The sequence below is a fragment of the Ruditapes philippinarum genome, unplaced genomic scaffold, assembly GCF_026571515.1.
Source record: "Ruditapes philippinarum isolate M1 unplaced genomic scaffold, ASM2657151v2 ctg61_1_1_1_1, whole genome shotgun sequence".
NCBI classification, from domain to species: domain Eukaryota; kingdom Metazoa; phylum Mollusca; class Bivalvia; order Venerida; family Veneridae; genus Ruditapes; species Ruditapes philippinarum.
Window position 1 is genome coordinate 274460 of NW_026861844.1, and position 21207 is coordinate 295666.

Consider the following 21207-nt stretch of genomic DNA (forward strand, 5'->3'; position numbering starts at 1 on the left):
ATAATGTGACCTAATTTACACCTGTATGATGGAAGTGTATTACAAATTTTCTTTAATAGCCTCTTGGAATGATTAATAAATCTGATGCTATAAATAAACCAGTTTTACTATCAGTTACTGATAGTAAATCTAACTGATAGTAGCTGATAATAGTATTCAAAGATTGTTAATCTGTTAAGTATTAAGGCTACCGATGTTTGATAATGTCACACAGTATTGATCCGATATTGTATTGCGCAATTCACTGTACTCTATAGGAGGCCTGAGAAATTTGGCGTTTCACCATTTGGCTAGCCGTCAAATGTGATCTAAGTCTGTCTGGAATGGGTATTACAACCTATTTCTGTCTATAAGTGTTTACTGATTGTCGTATTGACATATTATTAAGGCCTAAATATAAAGCTTATTGGTGATCGCAGTCCTATTGGCTGAAGAATTTTATTTAAAAGTATTTTTGTCTCTTGCACCAGTGTTGTGAAATAAATTTTGTAACATTTTCTTGGCATTGTCACAATGCATATCATTATTTTGTCTGTCACATTAACATAACTTGATCTAGTATTTTAATGGTTGTTTGAGCCAATTCTGTAACATGGTCTCACTGATTTTAAGCCTGTATGGATTGAATTAACATTATGTTGAGACACAAGTCATGTTATCCGGGACTTAGCATCCAAGGTACACAAGACAACAAGGTGGTCTGATTGTTTAACACTTGGAAGTGTCAGTCAATAGTAAGCCCCTGCTTTATGACATTGAAGCTTACTCTTTAAACCTATAGCCAATTATGTAGACTTACAATGTAAAGCTAACACATGAGTTTTTTAACCTTTATATTGTTGGAATCAAACTTTAAATTCTAATTGTACTGAACAAATTATTTTGTCTTTGTAGTGTAGGCCTTAAGTGACATTTTGTAGGCCATCAGTTGCTTGTGTAGGCCTTTAGTGGCTCATGTAGGCCTTCAGTGGCTTTTGTAGGTCATCAGTGACTTGTGTAGACCATCAGTGACTTGTGTAGACCATCAGTGGCTTGTGTAGGCCCTCAGTAACTTGTGTAGGCTTTTTGTAGCCATCAGTTGCTTGTGTAGGCCTTTAGTGGCTCATGTAGGCCTTTAGTTGCTCACGTAGGCCTTTAGTTGCTTGTGTAGGCCTTCAGTGGCTTTTGTAGGTCATCAATGACTTGTGTAGACCGTCAGTGACTTGTGTAGACCATCAGTGGCTTGTGTAGGTCCTCAGTGACTTGTGTAGGCCCTCAGTAACTTGTGTAGGTCCTCAGTGACTTGTGTAGGCCATCAGTGACTTATGTAGGCCATCAGTGACTTGTGTAGGCTGTCAGTGGCTTCTGTAGGTCATTAGCTTCCCTTTTCAGACACAGGGGGTAGTGTTGGTGATCGCAAATAAAAGTAAGATGAAAGTAAAAACCTATTCTATATTATAATATGATATACCGTCCATCAAAACATATATTCTTAGGGAGGTTTGATAGTTATCTTTAAGTTTACAGGCCATCAGGTTATTGCCATTGTAAATGTGCACAAACAGTACTCCAGGTTGCTTATCCTTAGTACTTGTATTTAGACATAGAAATTACTATTTAAATTAATTAACAATTACCTATTCTGAACACTGAAACTTGGTCTTAAATGAGTTGTTTAATCTGTATTGAAATTCAGTTATTGTATGTATAAAGTTTTGATCTTTGTTAAAGGTTAACATGTAAGACATCGTAATTGTTTTACTTTAATTTCCTGAACACGAACATGTACATTGAACCTTCTGCCTAATGTTGTTGTTTTTCATGTAATGTAAGGAAACAAAATAGTGCATCCTCTTGTTATTAAATGTCTTATCAGGAAATAAAATGAAATTAACCATGCTCTTAGGTATATGAACATACTTGCGGTCGATTTGGTTTTTCATATACAAACAAATTTAAGATTATGATTTGTTTGTACTATGTTAGCCTTGTAGATACTTTTCTTTTGTTACCAGCTCATATATGTTTGATAACTATTTATATTGTCATGTTAACATGCTTAAAGTTTGATCTTTTTTTTTTATTCTGACAGTGAATGAAATTCTGTCAATCTGTACATTTATATATCTTTTTATGTATTTGATCGTGACAATATTTCATTGATGAGTTTTCATTCTTGTTTTTTCTATTTGTCATTTTAAATAATAGTAGAATGTAAAGATAAAAGCTCTGTGTAGCGAAGAGAGTTGTAAAGATATTGTGCAACGCTGTTGCTATATTTAGTTCTCATGGCGAGACGGGACTACTTTTTTTGGAGGCGGAGCTTAACATTCAAATCATGGCAATCTTATTAGCATAAGTTTGATTGACAGCAGCCTAGTGAACTTAAGCAGAGTTCATTATATAATGATAGTCCAGTCTGGCCTATATCTAGGCCACAGACTATACTACTCTACATAAAAAAGACGCAAGTGGAATAGTCACATTATACTTTGGTCTTTCATAGAACTTTGATGTACAATAGTATTAAGATGGGTTGATGAACTGTTTATTTGAGATCAGGAAGGTCATAATATTATGATTGTAGAAAATGAAATGCGTAGTCAGGTTTCATATCTCGGTAATTTGTATTCCTATCTGTTTTGTCTATTCTTGTTAGACGATACGCATGACTTTTTATAGCCTAGAAATATTTTACTATCATTCTTGTTTGACAGGCTGTACGTAGTTTCATCATTATTATTCATTATTCATATCAGAGTTGTTGTAAAATCAGTTATACTTTGTTAGGATTGTGAAAACCGTTTGTCGTTTGTAGTTTAAGGTTATGTTAAATTCTTTTTTTCTCTCTCTCTCCCAAGTGACAACAGCAGGGTGGACAATTATTTTGTAAGTTGTTGATAAACGATGAACAATAATTTGGTTTAACATCACTGTCTTGTTCATTAGGATAAACATAATGTATCTCCTAACTGTCATTCATTAACGGCACTTAGCTTTAAAAAATATTTATTCATAAATTTGTAATGGGTGCACTAATATGAATGGTAGTCTTTGATTATTCTTATTGAATGCATACGCTCTACTAGTATTTTGTTGATAGATATATTTGAAAGAGGCCATGGCAATGTCACTAGATCATTGAAGTAACGATGATTTTATTGATCATATGACAGTTTTAGATTTATCTCACAGCCTATATACACCTATATTCTTCAAAGGCACGCTTAGCTTATAAATAACGTAAAATGTTTCTTGTTGTCAAGAGGGTGTCATGTGACCTTATTAAGGTCAATACTATAAAATATTTGATGAAATTGATAAGGGTGCAAAGATTTCTTATCGTAGCCATGTTATTCCAAGAGGTTATAATCGATTAATATGTTAATTTACGCAGTTATAAGTCATTAACCCTTTTATAGTAAAATCTGGGAAATTCTCGTAGTATCCTGGTATCAATGAAAAGATAATCACCGTGCTGGCTAGGGTATACAAATGTAAATGCTGGGATGGGGTATGAATAGTAAATATTTTGACGTATTTTAACTACCCTGATAAGTCTTTGAATGAGACCTGTGAATTATTGATACTTGATAAGGCTACCTCGACCATAGGCAGTAACTCATGCAGATAAAAAACTGTATGAATGGGGAAATTGTGGCATTGATTTGATCCCCAGTTCAGACACTGTGTCAGTCCTGAATAGCACTCCATTTCCAAAAGTGCTTGTTTTAGATTCAAAGATAAAGTTGTGGACACTTTTTGTTCCTCATTTGAATTTGAATATTTTTCCATACCAATTCAGGCCTCATTTTTGCTTAAAATTTTGAAACATTAATTTTAATAAATTTTGATTTTAATTATCAGTAAATGAACCAGTATCTCTGATCATTTTATCACTCTGACAGTTGAAGTTTGTTGTAATTGAAGGAAATGCAGAATAATGTCATCTTCCACAGTTTGAAGATGTATCATTTTAAGTTGGAATCTTGTGATAAAATTGGTCTGCACTGGTTGCATGGGTAGATTCTGTTGTCACTGGCAAGAAAGCTTTCCTAAGTAACTCCTATAAGAATAGATGCGAAAACATTAGAATTAAATACCTAAATCACACCCTGAGATTTACCATTAGAATCTATTACAATTGTAGATCCTATAAGATATTCTCTTACTGTGATTTTATTTAAACCCCCTAGTCTGTTTATGAATGAAACTGCAAAATTTGGGGCTGAGATAATTGCTCTTTTACTACTATTCACATTTTTTTAGAGTAGTCACCTAGATACAGAGGGATGGTAGGTGTGTAATATATTATGAATGAAAATAAACATGGATTCCTGTTGAGAGTTTAGTGGCTCATAGTGAAAACTGAGCTCTGTGGGAGAAAAAGTAGTCTGGTTCTATGATTAACTATATTTAGGTACACTTTGTTTGTTCTGTAGAGTGTACCAGTCAAACTTCTCCTTTACCCATGATGGATGATATTTTTTTTAAGTTTCTGGTTTGAATAAATTAAGATAAGATGATTGTCAAAAGTATATTGCTCGGTCAGTGTTCATGTTGAGGTGTTTTGACTTTTTGAAAAAAAAGGTTGCTAAGTTTATTTAGTGTGAATTTACACAATTTATTGACTTTGATTTTAATAGAGCAAAAAGAAAAGGTATAAAAACGCATTAGGCCATTATTTTTTAATATTTCGGTTTACAGACCCGCCGACTCTGTATTTTGGGAAAATGAAAAAAAAAAAAAAAATCTGCCCCCAAAAAAAATCTGTGTTGTCTTGAAATACGCTGCTAATAATACGACTTGTCAAAGAAATGTCGCGGTAAGTATTTTAATTAACTGTTAAACCTACCACATGCTAGACTATTTTACCTACGATTTATACAGTGAGATACGCAACCGGTTATCTTTACTCGAGAATAGCCTGTCGTCTGCTAGTTGGGCAAAGTGTTTATTATTGGTGTATTATGAAAGAATGTCTGTTAAATGGGGTCAAGCCATTCTCACAGAATTATAATTAGGCTTTGATCATATTTCATCAATGCATTGAAGGTCGAAATGCGTAAAAATGTAAAACAACCAAACAACCAAACCAAAAAAAAAAACACGCCAAATTACGTAAGCAATTACATTCAAGGACAGAGCAAGAGAAATCTGCTGCAATTGACAAGATCAGTATTTTCAGATTTAACAAAAAAAATTAGTCTTTAAAAGCAGATTGAATACAGGTTTCAAACAAACAAAATAAAAAAATGCCCGCACTTACTTTTTATAGATATTTATGTAAAAAATTGACCCGCTAATTATCCGATAAAAATATTTTCACAATGGGCAAAATTGAACATGACTTTGTGTAATATTTTCTTGACAGTTTTTTTTAACATCTGATCTATAAAGAAATGAGTGCAAGTCAGCTGATTTTCGGCACTTTTGATGATTCAGATTACACAGCAGTGTGTAAACATCAAAGAAATACAGATTCTTTTGAAGAGCTCGCTTGCCACTTGTCATAAGTCATTGTGTGTAGATTTAATGTGTGTTTTTAAACAATGGCAATATGAGCAAAAGTTTTTTTTTGTGTATTTAAACAATCTTTGGAATAGACAATCGGCGATGTATTTAATTTCATTGCTCTAGTAAGTACTATGTATATGTATGCACCACATTTATAGTTTATATGAAAACTTTTTTTTTTTTCCCCGCCGCCGACCCTACCTTTTTTTGGAAAAAATCAGTAAACCAAAATATAAAAAAAAATTGGCCTTAGTGAATTTTTAATGTGCCACCTGTGGGGGCAAAAAGTTAACATGCAGCGATGTGCAACCTACCTTAAACAGCTGATCTTAAATTTGCAGTGATTTGATAAATATTCTTATAAAGATTACAGGTTTATATATATATATTATATATATAATATGTTACGGAACGTCGGTGGTTCTACTCGGGTTCCCCTTCGTGCCTGAAATAATGTATGGAAAGGCACCTGAGGTCTTCCTCCACCAGTAAAGCTGGAACGTCGCAATATGACCTATAGTGTGTCGGTGTGACATAAAACCCAATTAAACAAACAAACATATATATTATATGATCCCTTATTGTTGTATCGAAAGACCGAAATGTCACGCATAATGTCACGCGTGTTAAAGAAAACCTACGGTGATCTGGTTTTATTAAGTAATGTTAAAATGTGCACAGTAATCCTAAGTTAGCCTTTTCTACCTGTTGACGCCATTCTTCAAGTACCAATGCCCCTATGTCGTTTGTTACAAGCTCTTTCAACGTAATCAAGACTTAAATTTATTTTTACTAATCGGGTATTTATCTATAAACGCTAATGAGAACTTTAGCTTAATCCTAATATGGCTGACTTTATTCTTAAATCTCACACGTTTTCACAAAACATTGTCGAAATCTGGCAAAAGAATCAAGCACGGCTTAAATGATAATCCAAAATATTTAACAATGGAAGTGACCATAGGAAGTTCAGTGAAGGTGAAGTGTTTGATGACATACTGAGATTGTGGCAACTGTGTTGTAATAGGTGGCAGGATGTTGGGTGGTTTAACTAATCCAAACTGTCTGATTCCTGTGATTTTTATATGATTTTTCTTAATCCCTATATATAACAAAGCTAATGCTCTAATTTGCTGGAAGACATCTCATTTAAAAACTTTTCCAGTGAAGAAAATAAAGCCAGAAATGAAAGGAGTGTAGATTGTATGTATACATAGTTTGCTGTCAGTTTTTTGAAAAGGCAATTTAACAAATGCGTCAAATTAAAGCTTACAATCAATATTCTTCCTTCCTTTAAGACTGCATTGCAAGTACTGGATAGTCCTGGGTCCGAGGTTATAAAGAAATTCTCTAAGCTCCAACTCAGACCTCAGGTATATGATTGGTCAAAAACTGCCACAGAATGAGTACAGTTACCAATAAAAATCCTGAGATTGGAGACAGAATTGAGACCCCTGAGGCCTTTTCTCAATGAAATTGTTAGTACTCAAAAGGCCTGTTCTCTGTAATAATTACCTGTACTGGATAGTCCTGTTCTCTATATAATTGCTTGTACTGAAATTGTCTGTACTGGATAGTCCTGGGTCGGAGATTGTAAGCTCAACTCAGATCTCAGGTATTTGATTGGTCAGGAACTGTCACAGAATGTACAACGACCAATGAATAGCCATAGATTTCAGATAGAAGTTAGAAAAAGTTTTATAACCTCAAGGCCTGTTCTCTATATACTATGTTATTGCTTGTCTAGATAGCCCTTGCATTTCCAAAAATAAAATAGTGTTTTACCGTAGACTAAAAAGTATTCAAATTTTTCTTTCCCAACATAACTTGTTGATTATGTCATCTGCTAGAATAATGTTAGAGATGAAAGGTAACAGACAGCATTACACATTCTTTTGCTATCTTTTTGCTTGTGTGACTTTTGAATATATGCAACCTAATAAAGATTTGTTTCCCCTCTATTTCAGTATATGCAAATAAAAGAGGTCCTTACAATGGCTTCACAAGAAAGGGCTATCATTATGGAAAAATGTTATGTCCGGAAAAAGAGTCAAACAAAGATGCTGGAAATGTTTGATATAGCATAAGAAACTGTTTTAGCTATTGTCAGAGAATGTAAAGGTCATCACTCTGGACTTGGCAAGCTCAAAATGCCACAAAATATTGTCAGCTATGAGCTGCAGAGCCTGCAGTCAAACAGTCCTGGATGCTTTTGAATATGTGTCACCTAAGTAAAATGGACTATAGCAAAACTATGGCCAGTGATATGATTTTGAAAAAATAAAATTACGGTATTTTGTTATAGCGTTATGGCTTAAGCTATGACTGTGTCGTAGAAAATCTGATTATTTCTTGTCAGTCGGAGTTACCATGGCACAAGGAGTAAACTGGATGGAAGAAGCTTATATATTTTATATATATGATACCTATAATTGAATGCAACATGGAACTTATAGCAGACTCGCACTGAATATCAGCATTGGGACGAATATAAGTCATTAATTAGCCATGGTTCCAAAATTCTTCAGTGGTACAAGCACCAAAAATCAAATACTTTACATAACACATTACACTGAATACATGTAAATCACTGGATTATTAAGTCAGAGGAACCATGTATTGTTAATCATCGTACCTTAGAATTATATACCGATTCTAATTAAAGGATGATATGAAAATCAGCCATTGGTTTAAGAAAAAAATCTTGTAAGCAGAAAGTTAATCATTGCAAAGAAAATCTTCCCTACATCTGAAAATCGGTTACACCAAGTAATGTGCGATGTCAAACGGGGAAATTTGCTTCAGACATTCTTTTATAATTTAAGATTCAAAGCTTAAAGTTTTGGTTTCAAACCTGGTCTATGACAAGATTGGATAACTAATATAGTAATGATAAAAGTGTTTTGAATAGTGTTGTGAAAGGTCAAAGTTAGGAATTATGTGAATTTGTGCAATTCCGAATTCAGTGTGCAAATATTTTTTTTCGCTATATGCGTGTTTTCTTTTCTAGTGTGTGTTATTCTTATTGGATTTATTATGAAAGCTGTATTCATGGACTGAAAGGTAAGAAGACTTTGGCTCTTTATAATATTTATAAATATAGAAGTATAGGCATTTTTATTGAATGACATTTTTCATCTGTTGGTAGTCCGCATACAAACTATTCAGGTTTGATAAAGACAAATATTTGTTAGACACACCTTTTTTGGTGACAGAAAATAGCATCCCCTTGCCATTATGTAAAATTCTTGCGCAAATTAGGACTCAACTTTTAGTAGCGTCATTTCAGATGCATACTTAAAATCTAAAATTATTCTATAATGTCGAACTCACATTTGAAACTATATCATCTGCAAGCATATTTGAAACTGTATCATCTGCAAGCATAATTTCTGGCTAACATTCGAAACTATATCATCTGCAAGCATAATTTCTGGCTCACATTCGAAACTATATCATCTGCAAGCATAATTTCTGGCTCAAATTTGAAACTATATCATAGATCTGCAAGTATAATTTCTGCCTCACATTTGAAACTATATCATCTGCAAGCATAATTTCTGGCTCACATTTGAAACTATATCATCTGCAAGCATAATTTCCAGCTCAAATTTGAAACTATATCATCTACAAGCATAATTTCTGCCTGACATTTGAAACTATATCATCTGCAAGCATAATTTCCAGCTCAAAGTTGAAACTATATCATCTACAAGCATAATTTCTGCCTGACATTTGAAACTATATCATCTGCAAGCATAATTTCCAGCTCAAATTTGAAACTATATCATCTACAAGCATAATTTCTGCCTGACATTTGAAACTATATCATCTGCAAGCATAATTTCCAGCTCAAATTTGAAACTATATCATCTACAAGCATAATTTCTGCCTGACATTTGAGACTAACATAATTTCAAGCTCACATTTGAAACTGTATCATCTGCAAGTATAATTGAAAATATATCATCTGCAAGTATAATTGAAAATATATCATCTGCAAGCATAATTTCTGGCTCACATTTGAAACTATATCATCTGCAAGCAAATTTCTGGCTCACATTTGAAACTATATCATCTACAAGCATAATTTCCAGCTCAAATTTGAAACCATATCATCTGCAAGCATAATTTCCAGCTCACATTTGAAACTATATCATCTGCAAACATAATTTCATGCTCACATTTGAAACTGTATCATCTACAAGCATAATTTCTGGCTCACATTTAAAACAATATCATCTGCAAACATAATTTCCAGCTCAAATTTGAAAATATATCATCTGCAATTAAATTTCTGGCTCACATTTGAAACTAAATCATCTGCAATTAAATTTCATGCTCACATTTGAAACTATATCATCTGCAAGCATAATTTCTGGATCACATTTGAAACTATATCATCTGCAAGCATAATTTCTGGATCACATTTGAAACTAGCATAATAATTATCATGATCACATGTAAATCATATCATGTGGCAGACTTAGACGTAGATAAAACAATTGTCTGGTCAATCACCAGCATTATACAAGTTAATTCTCAGTAACATTCTTGTAATGATCAGATGTATTGATGTGCCTTAAAGTGCATGTTTGTCTTTCATGTATGACATATTATTTAATCATTTATGTTTTTTAAAGTGTAAGATGACAGTGTTGACTGATGATTGGTTTATTGTGTTTTTTGCTTTTAACTTTCAAGAATATCATTTTACTTGTGAGCTGTTGATACCAGCTTGGTCACCAGCTGTTCAAACTAAGTGTCTTCTCAACTTCTGCAGTGAGCACTTACCATTTTTATGCCCCCGCCATGTAATGGCCGGGGCATATAGTGTTACCCTGTTCCGTCATTCCGTCCTTCCGTCCTTCCATCCTTCCGTCCTTCCGTCCTTTCCGTCCTTCCGTCCTTCCGTCATTCTGTCATTCCGTCATCATCAGTTTCCGTTCATTATCTTAAGAACGGTTGCACACATTCAACTCAAATTTGACACATGGATATATCATGAGAAAATACAGGTCAAGTTCGAATTTGGTCATGGTTCAATGATTTTTGGCAGAGTTATGCCCCTTTTACTTTGAAAATAATATGAAATATCAGTTTCCGTTCATTATCTCCCCAACGGTACAACACATTCAACTCAAACTTGACATATGGATATATCATGAGAAAATACAGGTCAAGTTTGAATTTGGTCATGGTTCGATGATTTTTGGCAGAGTTATGCCCCTTTTACTTTGAAAATAATATGAAATTTTCAGTTTCCGTTCATTATCTCCCCAACAGTACAACACATTCAACTCAAACTTGACATATGGATATGTCATGAGAAAATACAGGTCAAGTTCGAATTTGGTCATGGTTTGATGATTTTTGGCACAGTTATGCCCCTTTTACTTTGAAAATAATATGAAATTTTCAGTTTCCGTTCATTATCTACCCAACGGTACAACACATTCAACTCAAACTTGACATATGGATATGTCATGAGAAAATACAGGTCAAGTTCGAATTTGGTCATGGTTTGATGATTTTTGGCAGAGTTATGCCCCTTTTACTTTGAAAATAATATGAAATTTTCAGTTTCCGTTCATTATCTCTCCAAAGGTACCACACATTCAACTCAAATTTGACATACGTATGCGTCAAAGGAATGCGCAGGTCAAGTTCAAATTTGGTCATGGTTCAATGATTTTTGGCAGAGTTATGCCCCTTTCACTTTGAAAGTAATATGAAATTTTCAGTTTCCGTTTATTATCTCCCCAATGGTACAACACATTCAACTCAAATTTGACATATGGATATGTTTTTGGAATGCTCAGGCCAAGTTTGAATTTGGTCATGGTTCAATGATTTTTGGCAGACTAATGCCCCTTACACTTTGAAAATAATATGAAATTTACAGTTTCTGTTCATTATCTACCCAACAGTGTTACATATTCAACTTAAATTTGACTTATAGATATGTCAAAGGAATGGGCAGGTCAGTTTGGAATTTGGTCATGGTTTGATGATTTTTTGGCAGAGTTATGTCCCTTTCACTTTGAAAATAATATAGATACATCTAAGGAATAAGCAGTTTAAGTTTGAATTTATTTGTGGTTCAATGATTTTAGACAAACTTATCTTTCCTGAATGTTGGAAAAATTTTGAACTTTCAGTTTCAGCACTCATACTTTTAGCCATTTAATTGTTTACAAATATGCAATATGCTATTTTTAAAAGGTTAAGACTGAACAGTGTATGAAAATGGTTTGTGTTAACATTGAAAAGTTTTAAGGGCTTTGAACTTAAAATGAAAAAAAAAAATTAATGCACCATCTGAAATTTTGGCTGCATGCGGGGGCATCCGTGGCATGATGACACATTTCTAGTCTGCATTTGTAATGCATTGAATTTAGAAGTTTCCAATATCAGTAATAAAGGAATTATTTTTGAAAGTACAGCCACAGAATTTAGTCCAGTAAGGCAGCAGAGTATTACAGGATTGCCTGACTGACCCTCATGATGGCATATAGTAGAACTGCTCTTCTTTGCCCCTGTTAGGCTAGTCAAACAAACAATATTACTCATTTTCTAATTTGATTAGTAAGTAATACATGTATATGGACATACTTTTACTTGAACTGTGTGTAACTGAATACAACACACTGTGGTTTTTTGTTGTTTTCTGGGAGAAATTCTGTGGTCATTTCAATCAAGATTATGACAAGTTGGTAGACCTGGAATTCATTATCTTGCTGTAACATCCAAGTTCATGTGAGAGTCATTCTTAGAACAAAACTCATGTGAGAATTTCATGAGATATGTACATAACAGTGGTTTATTAAACAAATTGCCTTTCCGCCCTCGTAAGCCATACTGCTTGAATGAAACAACAGTAAAACAGCCATTAAATTCATTAAAATGCAAAATTAAGTAACATTTTAGTGGCATGTGTTTTTTCTCGTGGTATGCAAAATATATCAACAATGTATTAGAGTTAATGAAAAATTTTAAAAGTATTACTTTCCAGTCAAAGAAAAGTTATTGCATTTGTATGTGGAAAAGTATCTTTTATTATTAATCAATCCTGGGGGTAGTTTTGAGAATTTAATTATCAAAGTCTAGGGTATTTTTTTAGTGTTTAAAAATTACATTTATCTTTCCTCCCCTGTATTGTATAGGTTACGCGCGTGTACCGAGTTGTTTATTTATTCTTTTTTTTTCAAAGGCAAGGTTATGCTTTCTTTTGATATATCGATACTTGTAGTATTTTTCAAAGGGCGCTTTATAAAAAATTAATTGATCTTGAAAGGAAAATGAATTTTTTAAAAAAGGCGGAAATATATCGTATTTCCTTAAGATCAATAGTGTATTGATTTGTTATTGTTTATTGTTTGTAATAACTTTAACAAGAGCACCATAGGAAGTAAATAAATAAAACTCGCAGGGGAAACCTGATAACAGTTTCTTTTTTCGCTAAGTATGAATAAAGTACTTATAATGGGTCAATTTTCCCGCTTTTTAACAGTTAGATAGTGTCGTGTTACGCACCACTATTGTAGTCGTCAGTACAGTAGAGAGAGTAAGAAATATGACAAACTTGAATGAAGTTATCAGTTTACATTTTTATTAAAGAAAATACGGTTACTTGATATGGAAAGCGGGAAAGAATATGAAATGCTAATTTTGGCATGAATCACAACAAAAATGTTAACTTTTGTCCTATATATGACATTGAGGAATCAGGTAAAAATCGTAAAAAAATAAAATAATAATGATGTAAACAAGATTTTTTCTGTTGATTTTTTTTTCTTTGTAAGACAAGTGTTTCTAATCCAAGTGAAGTTTCATTGTGTAGTTTACAAAATATGTAACATCATGTGCTTATAAATTTCTTAGCTACCTTGATTCATTTGTAATTCAGGCTACCTGCAGATTGTGTCAAGGTGAAAAAATTAAATTTACATCAACAAAAAAGGCTTATTCAACTATTCAATTATCTTTATATAATGTATTTAGAATGTATGACCGATATTTGTTGCAGTTTATTTTTGCACCTGTCTTTTCAATGTGCTTTAAGTGATACATTTTTTGCATCAGTGCCTTGGTAAAATTCAGTTAAAATGTTCAGTATTTATTATTTTGGGTCTGTGGGTGCTTCTGAATTAAACACTATTTTAATGTTGACAAGACGCTGAATTCTGCTGAAATTAATGAAGAATGGATGTTTGCATTTTCCATAAATTTGCTTCAATGAAACTGAACCTACTGTACATCATGTTCAATTTTACTTTTGTAGGCGACTTTTAAAGTTTCCATTTCTGACTAGTTCAAGGCTTTAATTTAGCATTATTTATTTGTGTATATAATGATTGTGCTTTTTAGTGCATTATGTGTTTAAAACCAATCTTTTTATCTTTTGGATGAACCCTGTACCATGATACAGCTCTTGGTTTTGGAAGCTAATCGCTAATCCCATATCCGTCCAATCAGTCCTTCATGCTGATCAAAATTTCTGAAGTACCCCATCAACATTCTTCTGAGATAGCTACTTTTTAAGAAAAAATCTTAAAGAAATACTTCAAAGGGTCATCTGTTACTTGACTTATTCAAATTTCAATGTGATCTTTTTCTGGACTTTGATACTTTGTAATCAATTTTCAATTGCAAAACAAACAAATACAGGCTTAATGTTGCACCTTGATTAATTCCTTTAGAGGGATAAAAGTCGTTTAATCTTAGATTAATCTAAGACAATGCTCTTTTTAAGATAAAACTGGATGAGTTTGTTTGAAAACTTATCTGAGTAGGGAGGGCAAGGGTGGCATGTTAAGTTTGTAAAATCCCCTTCTTTATTTTTAAAAAAATGCATACAGCTGCTTATTTGAATACAACTGATGCATTGTTGCATAATGCTCCATCTAGGTTATAACGGGGCAGTGGCAACTAATAACAGTTGAAGGTATTTTAAATGAATCCTGGCAAATTAAATGACATGCTGCATGTTTTGTTGTAACTGGATTGTGAATACAGGGCTCCAAGAGAGTCTGATGGATATGTATGAATTGAATAATTTAATAAAAGGTTCTTCTGTTGCTGTAAGATTATGCTCAACTGACTCAAGACTGTGACTTTGTCACATAACTTCATAAGAGAAAGGTTAATAATACCTGTATTCTAAGGTTAATAATACCTGTACTGTAGAATACATCTAAGATTGGTAAATAAAATATCTTCTGTTTCTTGTAATGGCCATAAGCAAAGTAATTATCATTCTTAAAGTGTCAATTTATCATAGATATAATAGGCTATAAACACACCTGTTTGAGTCTAGACATAGCAAACCAAAATAAAACAAAAGCATATATTTGCCCATATCTACTTTAAATAGATAGTTCTGGATAGGTATGTGATACATAGGCTTTTTGCAAGACTGTCTTTAATTGTATAATTTCAGGCTCATGGCTTTCTATCTTTCATATAATTTCAGGCTGATGACTTTCTTTCTTTCTTACATATATTTATATGAAAGAAAGTCATGAGCCTGAAATTATACAGAAAAATCACAGAAAAAATTGGCATGCAGCAGTCAGGACTCGAACCAGGGGTCTATGGATTGCCAGTCCAGTATGCTATAAAACAGTACACCACATATATATATATATTCTCATCCTACAATGGGCCTTTGATTACTATTGTCTTCATGAAAAAGGAGATTGAGATAAGTATGGGGAAACTTGCACTCATAACTCAATTGAAACACTTTAATCAACTAGGCAAACTTAATGATTGCTGTCTTACAGATTTAAGTATTAACAATCATTGCCTGTATTATCTGATAAGACCATTCAACAAGTATATGCCTGTATCAGTAGATTAAGATAAGCTTCTTGGAAGACACTGCTTCAAAAAACTTTCTAGAAGTCACAAACAGAAACTTGTAATTTTTCCTTGTATAGTTTGCAAAAGAAATGAATATGCATAATATGATATCTAAGGAAGATGTTATACTTTTAATAAAGGAAGTTTTTAGCAAGAGCTCAGATGCATATAATGCCCCTCATGTTTTTGTTAGCTACATCTTACACGAGTATTTATCAAATTCATAGACAATAGTTACAGTGAGTAGCAACAGGTAAGAATCCTGCCAGTGGTGTTGGAGACATACATCATGTGAAGAAGTTATACAGTTAGCTTATTTTAGAGAAGTTAGTGCTTTCTACCAGTGTCACAGCCTTTATTCGAAATATATTGCATGACTTGGCAATGAAAATAGTCCTTATCTAATAAAGACAAATCAAAATGATCAAGCAAATTATCATTGACAACTGACCCTTGTTAATTTTCATCCCACCCCATTAAACATTTTTTGTGTCAATACTAAATTAATTAATGGTTATTCTAGTTAGTAAGGTGTCAGTGATTTTTCTACTTATATAACAAACTCCGAAAAAAGGCCTCTTCCCAATTGAAATTTTTTTTTTAAATCATGCAGTTTTCCCAAAAATATGAACTTAAACCAGCATTTTTACTTCCCAAAACAGCAATTTTAGAGAAAATTTTTCCCAAAATCAAGAGGCTAAGGCCTCTTCCCAATTAAGTGAGAAAAATCACTGGGTGTATAATTAAATTATAAGTACATGTAAAGTAATTAAAAGAAATTAAGTTTTTCTTCATATAAACTAAAGATTATTTCATTGTGGCCTAACTTAGTGCCAAGTCATAATAAGTGAAAGACACAATTTTGAATCTTTAAAGAAAATATCACAGTTTTGTTTTGTTGTAGATCAATATTAAAATTGTTCAAGTTTTTAGATATTTTAACACACAAGTAGTACAAATATTCCCATAATAGCCATTGGCTGTTTTGTTTAAATTACTAATTTCCCTCTTTAATTTGTAATAAATTGAAAATATGTTCACCGCAGACTGTTTAATAAGTATTGGAATGCGTTTGACTAATTAATCCTTGGGAAACACGCAGAAAATGACGCATTCTTTACAGTATTGTACAAAGATTATATTGGTGAAAAGTTCAGTTAGACATACTATTATGGTCAAAGAACAGGTCAAGAATGTCATAAATTGTACTGGGAGTGACATAATGTTATTGGAAAATACATAGTACAGAAACTATGACATTTCCATTAAGACAGCTGTTAGAGTGTTTATAACTCCCTTTTCTTGCCAAAGATTACAAATCTTTCAATTATGATTTCAATTATTATTTTGGTCAAAATGGCAAGTCATTAGAATAGGTCAAATGTACTGAACGATGATTTGTTTGCTTAATACTCTTTTGATAGCCCTATACTGTCACAAATACTGGATAAATGTCACAAAATCTGTATAAATATTGTATAATATAGCGTGTCATTGAAACCGAAGTGGTCACTGATATTATACGAACTGACCGGATACCATTAATCTAGAGTCTCCAGTTTAAAGTGACCAGACTGAATGATAGGAGATAAAATAAATCCTTGTTTGAAAAACTGAGTGTGACATTGGTTTTAAATATAATCTGACTCGTCCAATCAAAACAAGATGAAAATCTTAAACTGATATAACATAGTATCATTTTTAAACCATTAAAGTAGCATGTTTATACATCTGATTAATGTGGTCAAGTTAAACGCTAACACCGACTTTTTCGTTATGGTGTCTGCCTCTCGACTCAGGCATTGTGGGTTTAAAACCTTATTTAATCACAAGGGTATAAAAACATAAGAACTTTAAATCATTCTAGCTGAATTGAAAGTATTTCACCCTAAATGTTAAGTAGTTATTAAATCATTGCAAATAAAGCTATTTGAGTTGTAAAATTTTTTCAACAGTAAAATTGTACAGAATCACTGATCAGATGGATTGCCCAGTCTTAGTTCTTTTTGACACAATTGTCCATATTTTGTTTACTTTGACATTTAAATTATCTATAGTTTAAATGATGACTATGACTTGTGATGGCCTATCTTCACATCATGTGTTGTGGTCATTGAAACTTTGACATGATTCTTCTCAGGTCCATGTGGTCATTGAAAAGTTCTGAGACCTGATGGTTCTGGGGTCCATGTGGTCATTGGAAAGTTCTTTGACATGATGGTACTCATGTCCTTGTTTTACTAACCTTGACATAAAATCATAAATGTGTAGTGGTCATTGAAACTTTGACATTATTATAGTAAAACTACTTATGTGTTTAACAATATTGAGCATATAGATAATATCTTGTGGGTATATTATAACCACGATAATTTCAAGTACATTAAATGAGATACTTTTTATCTCCTTACCAACAAGGATGTGGTTTAATAAAAAACAAGAGCGTATGACATCAATTGGTGTAGATAATTATATAAATGAATTATATCGTATGTCACTTTCGCGCGTAAAACCAAAGTGCATTCTGTAATTTGTTATCTGCACATGAATGAAAGTTTGCAATATAATGTGTGATGCGGTCTTTAAGTAACGAATGGTAGAAATAAAAATTGAAAACTGATTAATGTGTTAAATTTCAAGCTATGTTATGATTTAAAAGATAATTTTGTATTTTCCACCAAATTGCAAAACTAATCAGCAACTTCATTTTATAGCAGAATTTTATTGTTATGTTAGGGGAGACATATTTATATCTCTATATCAAGTGTCTTCAAGTCTTTTTGCACTTATCATATTCTTTAAGAAACTTCTATATATATAAAAATTTATGCTCTCAGTTTTTGGTGTAAAATAATAGTAATATTATTCCTGAGCTACTGTAACTATGGGGAAAGATTCTGATTAGATAAGTTGTAAATTACATAGTAACAGATTAACCATTTGACCCCTACTATATGTACTTTTCAGTTGTTCTTTCTACTTTGTCTGACTTTGTAAAGACATATTTCAGAAGTCATTTCTGCTTCTGAATGAGAAAGAGCTGTTAATAGCAGTGTTAACATTGTAGAATTTCTATTGACTATGACATGGGGTTGATAGGGGGCAAGATTCCTAGATTCCATGCCTGTTTTTCATAGAAAAATCTGTGTGAAGTCCTGGCCAGACTGTAATTGTTACCTTTACACCACTTCTGTCAGGATATTAACATTGTCTGCATAGCCAAAATATTTATAATCGGTTACAGGTTTTGGTGTTTTCATTGTAAATGGCTTTTATTGTTAGAGGGTAGGGCTGAGTATCTCATTTCTGTCAGAAGAAGTTTTTCATAGGGTTGATACATGGCTGGGTCATGACCTTTGCAGGACCATCTTGATGTTGCATGTTTCCTCTCATTAAATACACAATCTGTGAACATTTGAATGAGCCTTTTACTCAGTAAATCAAGAGTTCCCATACGGAAGGAAAAGTTGAGGGAGGGGCAGAGTGTCTTGTCTTATCTTATAACATTGCAATCCTTGTCTGTGGTGACTGGGGTACAAGATTAGAAAGCAGGAGAGGTCAATGTTAAGATAATAACCCTCTTAATCATTAACTAATTGATCTACTGTGTATTGTATAAGGTGACTAGTTGTCATCAGTGGCTCAGGTGGCTAATTAGCTTGCAATTAACCTTTAACCCACTGTATTTCTGAAACGGGCAATTCTGGCTTCTATTTTTTTTGGAACTGTCCCTTGTAAAAAAATATTAAGGGATATCAAGATGAAAATTTGGTGTTGGTCAGATCCATGCAGTCTTACCAGGATCTTTACTGGTTTCAAGGGCTAATCACTTTGGTTCCTGCAGGTTTATTTAAAAGGGAGACTAAAAAAAGGATTGGAGCACCACACTCAATACCGTATTCCGGTATATACCGGACAAGGCGCTTGAATGATAAAATGCTAAAATCTTGCCTTTTTACCCAATGGAATGAACTTTAAAAAGTCTAATTCATCTTTTCGCACTGATTTTTGTATGTAAATGCATGAAAAATGTAATAATCAGCGAAGAAAAAGATATTTGTCTATTTTGTGATCATGAATTTTGCAAGCGTCTAGAGGTACTGCTCCAATCCTGTAATAAGTCAAATCCTTTATTGTGCACAAAAGTACTCAATGCCATTATTAGAAGCGAAACAAAAGAAAATCAACTACAAGGGTGGAACAGAACCAAGTTTGACAAACCACTCTTACATGATGAAAGATATATCAAATTTTAAACCTTCCATTAATTTAGTCTGTTTCTTCCATCTCCACACCAGTACCAGTGTTATTTAGTTGCCCTGGCAGGGAATCTGTGACCTGAACAGAGGTCTCGTGACCTGATGAGAGGGTTACATTCTGGTTTTATCATTTATTTGTACTATTGCTTTAAAAACAATGTCAGTACTATGCTATGATTGATATTTTCAAAAAACATTGAAGCTATCACTATAAATTTATGTTTATCATCAGTCTTGAGTTTACTTATATGAATGCCATTTGAAATGGTTCTATTGCAATATTAAAGAGATGATGGTGTCTTTTTTCACAATTTTTGTGATAGGATACCAAATCTTTTTGATTATAGATTTCATAGATTCTTCGATGTATTTATTGTTTGTTAGGTACAGTAGGCAAGGCATTTACAAATTTTGTAGAGGAAGAAAAAACAAATGTAATAACAAACTACAATTTTAGTCTAGAAACAGTGCTTAATTATGCAGTCATACAATAGAAATAAATAGTCTTTTCTAAATCTTGAAGCGGCCTCCACCTGCTTCTTAATGACAACCCTGAAGGAAGTAAAAGTTCTTGATAAACACTGTAAACAATACAAATTAATGTTTTCATGAATATGAGATATCATGCGTTGAATATGAGGAAATGAAATTGTATATTGGAACAAGCTTTTTTTCCCATTCTAGCGATTCAACTTTAATTACAAATAAATAAAAAAGACAATTTTTCTTCTGTGTAAGAATGTTGTCATTATCTGTTTTTTTTATCAGATAAACATGATAAATAACAAGAGTTAATACATGTACAGGTTCCCTTCACCTCGGTATTTATTTACGTTAAAAGTCTTGTTTTCAATTCACACAATATTTAAAATGGTTTTAAGTACCAGTTGACTTTCATTCATTGATAAAATATTTGAAGCTCTTTCACTCTCTACAGGGACATGTATGCGGTATGCTAGCTGGATGTCGTACAGAATATGTAACTTCTGATTAAACAGGTATTATCCATGCGCAATCACAACGGCATAACTAAGCATTAACAATCCCCCGTTTCCGCCGACCCCTTTCATGTGACAAAGACGATATCATCCTAGTTAATCAATGAAATTTTTCTGTTGGTGTCTGCTTTCCTATAGTAACTGTTTTTACAAAGATAACTACTCTTGATTTATAACTTTTTCTCCTTTTTCTTACTTTAAATGAGCCTTGGGCATTTTGTCATATTGGCTGGTGGATAAGGTGATACTTATCTTGTAATTTTCTTGTTCATTGGCACTTAAATTGACCATATACACACAGCCACTGTTTGACCCCATGTATAGTTGTATACTGGATGACACCATTGTACCGGTTTAATAAACTTCCATGTTTTTTTCATCTTTCTATACAATTAAAGTAAAACTATCAGGTGCATTCATCAAGATTTAACCTCTTATAGCACTGTTTTGATGAATGGTTTTCATTTTTGTCAATAGAAAATGATTTTGAATGGTGGTAATAAAGAGGTATAGTGCAACCAGTGATAAATAATATCTTGTAAAGTGAATTTGTTCAAACCAAGAAGGTACATATAATTAACCATTAA

General features: G+C 32.8%; 1 long non-coding RNA gene across 2 annotated transcripts in view; it reads left to right on the forward strand.

The window, feature by feature from the left end:
- Positions 1-21207, forward strand: part of LOC132717079 (uncharacterized) — a 78014-nt gene that overhangs the window by 8632 nt on the left and 48175 nt on the right. For both annotated transcript variants that reach the window (XR_009623910.1, XR_009623911.1), the window contains one exon: positions 7464-8559. This is a non-coding gene — a long non-coding RNA (uncharacterized LOC132717079). The remainder of the gene's footprint in view (positions 1-7463; positions 8560-21207) is intronic.